The sequence below is a fragment of the Nicotiana tomentosiformis genome, chromosome 3, assembly GCF_000390325.3.
Source record: "Nicotiana tomentosiformis chromosome 3, ASM39032v3, whole genome shotgun sequence".
NCBI lineage: Eukaryota > Viridiplantae > Streptophyta > Magnoliopsida > Solanales > Solanaceae > Nicotiana > Nicotiana tomentosiformis.
The window spans coordinates 88,532,388-88,540,941 of record NC_090814.1 but is presented as its reverse complement, the minus strand read 5'-3'; positions in this window follow the sequence as shown (position 1 = coordinate 88,540,941).

Below are 8,554 nucleotides of genomic sequence, written 5' to 3'. Positions count from 1 at the left end.
CACTTTGAAAATTTTGCATATAACTTCTTTTCTCTCAGGGTCTGAAGTGCAGTCCTCAGGTGCTGCTCATCATCCTCACGACTTCGGGAGTGTACCAGAATGTCATCAATAAGCACAATGATGAATGAGTCAAGATAATGTCGGAACACAATGTGCATCAAGTGCATAAAAGCTGCTGGGGCATTGGTCAGCCCAAAAGACATCACAAGGAACTCGTAATGACCATACCGAGTCCTGAAAGCAGTCTTCGGGACATCTGGCTCCCGAATCTTCAACTGATGATAGCCTGAACGTAAGTCAATCTTGGAAAACACTATGGCACCCTGTAACTGATCAAATAAGTCATCAATATGAGGCAATGGATACCTGTTCTTTACTGTGACTTTGTTCAACTGGCGGTAATCAATACATATCTGCATAAAACCATCCTCCTTCTTCACAAATAAGACAGGAGCACCCGAAGATGACACACTGGGCCGAATGAAGCCCTTATCAACCAATTCCTATAACTGCTCCTTTAACGCCTTTAACTCAGAAGGAGCCATATGATATGGAGCAATAGAGATAGACTGAGTGCCCGGCAACAAATCAATGCCAAAATCAATATCTCTGTCGGGCGGCATGCCCGAAAGATCAGCTGGAAACACATCTGGAAAGTCTCTCACTACTGGAACTGACTCAACTGCAAGGGTATCAATACTGACATCTCTCACATAAGCTAGATATGCGTCACACCCTTTCTCAACCATTCGTTGAGCTTTAAGAAATAAAATAACTCTGCTGGGAGTGTACTCTAAGGTACCTCTCCACTCAAACCGCGGTAAACCTAGCATAGCTAGTGTCACGGTCTTAGCGTGACAATCAAGAACAGCATAATGGGGCAACAACCAGTCCATGCCCAAAATAATATCAAAATCCACCATGCTGAGTAATAATAAATCAGCTCTGGTCTCAAAACCACTATGAGCAATCAAACATGACCGATACACGCGGTCCATAACAAGAGAATCTCCCACAGGAGTAGATACATAAATAAGGGAACTCAAAAAATCCCGAGATACTCCCAAATACAGGGTAGAATAAGAGGACACATAAGAATATGTAGAGCATGGGTCAAATAATACCGACGCATCTCTATGACAAACCAGAACAATACCTGTAATGACAAAATCATAAGCAACAGCCTCTGTACGAGCAGGAAGTGCATAATATCTGGCATGGCCTCCCCCTCTAGGGCGACCTCTACCTCCTCGACCTCCACCTCCTCGACCTCCACCTCGAGCTGGTTGAGCAGGTGGGGTGGCAGTTGGTGCTGTAATCATAGCCTGAGGACCCGATGGAGCACGATGTGATTGAAACATCTATGGAGGTGCACCCCTCCTAATCCTGGGGCAATCCCTCACCATGTGGTGACTGTTGCCACACTCAAAACAATCTCTGGGAAGGCGTGGCTGCTGTGACTGGCTCGGGCCAGGTATGCTGGACTGGCCGCTAGGAACACCCCGTGCAAGAGGCACACTAGATATTGGCGGAGCATAATAAGGCTCCTGGGGGTCTAGAAGGAGCTGGAACACCGCTGGCCGCTGGAAAAGCTGAATGAATGGGGCGGCTCACATAACCCCTACCATGGCGAGCTGCTGGGACACGAGCTCCAGAATAATAACCAGTCTCTCGATACCTCTTGGCCTCCCTCTCCTCTCTATCCCGGACATACATGCCCTCAAACCTCCTGGTAATACTCACAACCTACTGATAAGAAATATCCATCTCCAACTCCCTGGCCATACTACTCCGGATACTGGGATGGAGTCCCTCAATAAACCGTCGAACCCTCTCTCGCACTGTGGCAACTAAGGCCGGTGCATGTCGGGCCAAATCACTGAAGCGAACTGCATACTCTGACACAGTCATAGCTCCCTGGCGCAACTGCTCAAACTCCGCGCGCCATGAGTCCCTGAGACTCTGAGGGACATACTCTATCAAAAACATGTCCGAGAACTGAGTCCATATAAGTGAAGTTGCATCAGTTGGACTACTCAACTCATAAGCACGCCACCACTGATAGGCTGCTCCTCAAAGCTGGAATGTAGTAAAAGAAACCCCGTTCGTCTCCGCTACGCCCACAGTACGGAGAATACGATGACACTCCTCCAAAAAACCCTGAGCATCATCTGTAGCCAATCCGCTGAAAGTAGGTGGGTGGTACTTTTTGTACCTCTCAAGTCTGAGCTGCTCCGCCTTAGAAGCTGCTGCCCTAACCACGAGCTGAGCTGGAGCTACCGGCTGCATGGGTACAATCTCTGGAACCTGTTCGACTTGAACCCGCTGCTCTAGAGTACCGACGACGGGAGTCTATGCTCCTCCCCCTGCCTGAGATGTGGCAGGGGCAAGTGGAATCAATCTAGCTAGAGCTAAGGTGCTGAACATGCTCAGAAACTGGGCTAGAGTCTCCTGGAGGGTTGGTGCAGAAACAGGTACCTCAGGTGTCTGCCCTCTAGCTGGAGCTACTGAGGGCTCATCTGTAGCAGCTCATGCAGGTGCTTTGGATGCACCACGTGGACGTCCTCGGTCTCTACCCCGGCCCCGACCTCTCTCGGCTCTAGTAGGTGGAGCGGGTGCCTGTTCATCAGATCCGCTTGTACGTGTCCTCACCATCTGTGATAGAATAGAAAGTTAGAATCTCTGAAGTCAACAATTTTCGCACGACAAGGAATCAAAGTAGTCAAATTTTCCTAACAGTTCCATAGCCTCCCGAAGATAAGTACAGATGACTCCGTACCGATCTACGAGACTCTAATAAACAGGCTTGTGACTCACGACACCTATGAACCTAGGGCTCTGATACCAACTTGTCACAACCCAATTTCCCCTCCGTGTGACGTCGTGACGACACCTAGTCTCAATAACTAGGTAAGCCTAACATTTTGCGGAATAATGAAATAAAACCCGGAACATCGTGAATCACAAACTACAGAAGGAAAAATCTAGTGTCTCTATACATCAGAGTCTAACAAGGAAAAATACAGAAGATAATGGACATGAGAAAGAGTAGAAGGGGACTCCGAGGTCTGCGGACGTGGCAGATATACCTTGAAGTCTCCAAAGCTGTCCCAGCTCACTGATAGTGCGGCAGATAAGGTGCACCTGGACCTGCACACGAAAAACATGTGCAGAGAGTAGCATGAGTACATCACATTCGGTATCCAGTAAGTTCCAAGCCTAGCCTCGGTCTAGTAGTGACGAGGTCAGGTTAGGGCCCTACTGGTAAACATATAATAAAATAATATAGAGTTTAATACCGCAATAAAATAAGGGATAAAATTTAACAACAATGAAATCATAGTGCCTACAAGCCCAACATAGTGCACTAACTGACAGGATATGTCTACAAGCCTCTACTGATGGATATATTGTGATTGGAACAGGGCCCCGACCTACCCATAACATATATACATACATACAGAAGATGTACACGAAAACCTAGACCCGATAACTCCGAAGAACGTGGAGCTTACCGATCAGGATGAACTCTGGAAACACTTACTAAGGAGGTCTACCCGTCTGTCTATCTGAACCTGCATGCATGAAATACAGCGTCCCCAGAAAAGGGAAGTTAGTACAAAATAATGTACCGAGTATATAAGGCAATAACATAACTGAAAGTAGAAACTGAACTGATAATATAATAACTGAAAGTAATTGGGAGTCAAAGATGATCTGGAGATATACTTACCTGTTGATACTGACTCAACTCCTTCAATATAGTATGTAAAATAATTGTCCGGCCTTATAAGGCTCGATATATATAACTGCTCTGCCGTAGTAGGCTCGCTCATAGGTGCTCGGCCATACTAGGCTATGTATCTCGACCATGCTGGGCTCGCTCATAGGCGCTCGGCCATAGTAGGCTCGGTATATAACTTTCCATCTGATCAGAGGTTTCCTAATAGGGGCCTGCCCATCGATTATAGCTCGATGGTAATGAAAATACTGTAATACTGTATATATAGGCTTGCTGCTCTCTTGACTGGAAGAAGACAATACTAAATTGAATATAGAGTCTCGATAAGGAATAATATTATAACTTATGAGACTAGAATAATGTGAATAAATTCATGAATACGAACTTCTCTTTATATCTCATTACTAACACATGTAGCTACGAGATCATGCCAAAACGAAGGAAAGCTTAGCATTAACATACCTTATCACACTCTTTCCAATCACCAAGTTGAACTCGCCTCTTCTCACCTTAATTTACAACAATGATAATAATACTATCATTAAGTTATGAAACGTATAACTATCGCACAACGAACGACATGCTTATTTTGTATTAAAACGGACAGCATCTCCCCTATAATCCTTACTTCCTCCAAATTCAAGATAACATTAACAACACCAAAAACAATAATAACAACATATATACATTATATTTCAAACTTATGTACACCACACAATACTACAAAATAGCCCAACACACCCCAATCTCTTCATACACAAAACGACCACCGTAGTAGTGTCAACAACCCCGAAAATGTTACGACAAACGACCAGCCCAACATCCTGTATTTATGTGGTGTTTATCCATACCCTTCCTCCTCCAAAACTCCACAAAATAGTAGTACATCACGAATCCCAACAGCAACACCAAACAGTCCACAAAACAATCCATAAAACAGTCCGCAACAAGTGAATAACTCGAACTCACGGCTTTCGATCACCGTCCCGTGAGTTCTTACAAATATAGAACAACTTACCATGCATCTACAACTGTATGGATGAAAGAGAGCAGTAAACTTACCTTATTTGTGGGATAACTCAGCTCCTATCTTGGTTCTTCAAACTCTAGGCTTTACCTCCAATTAGAACTTGAAAGGGAGAGAAAATCAATTGGGGTTTGTGGGAAATTTTTGGGAGGATTTTTGCAGAGATTAAGTCTAGTTATTTTGACCTATTATCATCCTAATATATGAAGGGGATAGGCCTTTAAAAAGGCCTCTTTGAACGACCCAAAATGGCCCAATTTTGGATGACCCGAATTGGCCCAGTTTTGGATTCTCGTTTAAGCAAGTAGGTAACAGTCTGCGCAGTCTCACAAAAATGCCCATATCACTTTACTCCGATATCGTATTGACAAACGGTTTAATGAGTTGGTAAATAGACTCATAGATCTTTACTTTGATGGGTAGAACACACCATAACGCTAAGTATATTGGGAGAAAATCGTAGTTACATTTGACCCAAAGTTTCAGTAAAACGTATGAACGTAACTTGTGATGACTTTCATCGACTTTTGTTCCACCACTCGCTTGAATTCAAAATATAACACACGACTATCATATGAATAACATAACTCATAACATAACCTCCTTATCATTTTAAACACCCTAGTCTCACCCCAAAAGTACATGCTATAACATTCCCAACTTGTCGGCTTTCGACGAAACATTATTTTCTTCAATTTCTTTAGCTTCTGAACCTTCCAACCCTCTTTGTACTTATTGTTCATGATCTTCAATATTTGTAACTTCCAAGGTAACATGATTAACTTGCTTTATATATTTTCAAAGATGATCTCAATTTTTTTTTTGGGTCCTACATTAGTTTGCTCACGACGCAGTTTTATGTACGAAAATATAGGGTGTAACATCATTCCCCCCTTGAGAAAATTCAACCTCAAATGTTTACTTTGAGAGACTTTGGAAAACTTTTGCCATAGTTTCCTCCGTACACTAGACTATAATCAACCTGCATGCAGCCAGAAAACATACTATACATACCACACATGGCCAATGTCTAGAAATAACAACACTTTGCCTCAAAGAGTCGTAAATCATAAATACTGAAAGTCAGAAAATAAGAGCTTACCCGATGACCTACTGGCCTGAATAGAGTTGTGCTGTAGCATCCCATCTCGAGCCATATCTTCAGTTTGAAATAAGTGGGGGTATTTATACTTCATTTCTTCCTCCGCTTCCCATGTCATCTCTTCCACATTATTGCTTCTCCATAAAACCTTCACGGAGGCTACCTCCTTATTTCGTAGCTTGCGAATTTGTCGGTCTAAGATGGCAACTGGAATTTCCTTGTATGACAAGTCTTCCGTAATCTGTACATCATCTGTGGACACCACTCTGGTAGGATCGCCAATGCACTTCCGTAGCATAGATACTTGAAAAACCGGATGGACTGACTCCAATTCTGAGGGCAATTCTAACTCATAATCTACTTGGCCCACTCTCCGAATAATCTTGTAAGGCCCAATATACCGTGGGCTAAGCTTGCCTTTCTTGCCAAACCTCATCACGCCTTCATAGGGGATACCTTTAAGAATACCCAGTCATTAACCTCGAACTCTAAGTCTCATCACCGCACTTCAGAATATGACTTCTGGCGACTCTGAGCTGTCCACAGTCGCTCCCGGATAAGCTTTACTTTCTCTACGGCCTGCTGAACTAGGTCTGGCCTATGTAACCCAGATTCTCCAACATCAAACCACCCTATAGGAGATCTGCACTTACACCCATACAAAGCCTCGTACGGAGCCATCTGTATACTGGAGTGGTAACTGTTATTATATGCAAACTCAACAAGAGTTAGATGTTCATCCCAACTTCTTTGAAAATCTAACACACATGCTCGTAACATATCCTCGAGCGTCTGAATTGTGCGCTCGGCTTGTCCATCGGTCTGTGGATGAAAAGCTGTGCTGAGATTCACCTGAGTCCCCAGATCTCTCTGAAATGACCTCCAAAAATATGCTGTAAACTTATCCCCACGGTCAGATATAATAGATACTGGTACTCCGTGTAGCCGCACTATCTCCTTAATATATAACTTTGCATAATCTTCTGCTGTATATGTAGATCTGACCGGTAGAAATGAGCTGATTTAGTGAGCCTATCGACTATCACCCATATAGAATCGAACTTACGATGAGAATGAGGTAAACCCATAACAAAGTCCATGTTTATCGCCTCCCATTTCCTTGTCGGGATCTCTATAGTCTGCATTAGCCCTCCGGGCTTCTGATGCTCTATTTTCACCTGCTTGCAACTAGGACACTGGGCGACAAACTCAACAATGTTCTTCTTCATATCGTTCCACCAGTACACATCCTTAATGTCATGATACATCTTCGTCAACCCAGGATGAATGGAGTACCACGAATAATGTGCCTCTGACATAATCCTCTCTCGTAGCCCTGCTACATCTGGAACACACAAACGACTCCTGTATCTAAGAACCCCATCTCCCTTGAGCTCTAACAATGGATTCTTTTGCTGCGGAACTCGCTCTCTCAACTCGACCAACTCTGGGTCCTCGTACTGCCTTTCCTTGACTTCAGCTATGAGAGATGATTTTGCAGTGTTTTGGAGTACAACTCCACCATCATCAGAATCTACTAATCGAACCCCCAAACAAGCCAATTGATGAATCTCTCTAGTTAATTGTCTTATCTCGGCCTTTACATGTGCTAAGCTACCCATAGATCGGCGGCTTAAGGCGTCTGCTACAACATTAGCTTTCCCTGGATGGTAGAGAATGTTAACATCATAATCTTTCAATAACTCAAGCCATCGCCTCTGTCGCAAATTCAACTCTTTTTGCTTGAATATATATTGCAGACTTTTATGATCTGTAAATACATCAACATGAACACCATATAAATAATGCTGCCATATCTTAAGTGCATGGATAACCGCAGCTAACTCGAGATCGTGGGTTGGATAATTCTTCTCATGCTTCCTTAACTGCCTTAAAGCATACGCAATTACCTTCCCATGTTGCATCAGGACACATCCTAACCCAAAACCTGAGGCATCATAATACACGGCATAACCCTCTCGACCCTCTGGAAGTGTTAGAACTGGCGCTGAGGTCAACCTATTCTTAAGCTCTTGGAAACCCCGCTCGCAAGCCTCCGTCCACTGAAACTTAGTTGATTTCTGCGTCAACTTTGTCAATGGTGCCGAAAGGGAAGAAAAATCCTCTACGAACCTCCGATAGTATCCTGCTAAGCCTAGAAAGCTACGAACATCTGTCGGAGTGGTAGGTCTAGGCCAAGATTTCACGGCCTCAATCTTCTGAGTGTCTACCTTTATACCTTCATCGGATACAATATGCCCCAAGAATGCTACAGGCTTCAACCAGAACTCACATTTAGAAAACTTAGCATACAACTTACGATCACAGAGGGTTTGGAGTACCGCTCGCAAGTGGTCCACATGCTCATCCTCTGAACTTGAATAGACCAGAATATCATCAATAAATACTATCACGAATAGATCTTAAAATGGTCGGAGTAGGCTATTCATCAAGTCCATAAATACGGCAGGTGCATTCGTCAACCCAAAGGACATGACAAGGAACTCGAAGTGGCCATATCGGGTCCTGAAGGCTATCTTCAGAATATCTTTCTCTCGAACTTTGACCTGGTGGTATCCCGATCTCAAATCTATCTTTGAAAAGAATCTAGCCCCCTGCAACTGATCAAACAAGTCATCGATCTTTGGAAGTGGATACTTATTCTTAATAGTTACCTTGTTCA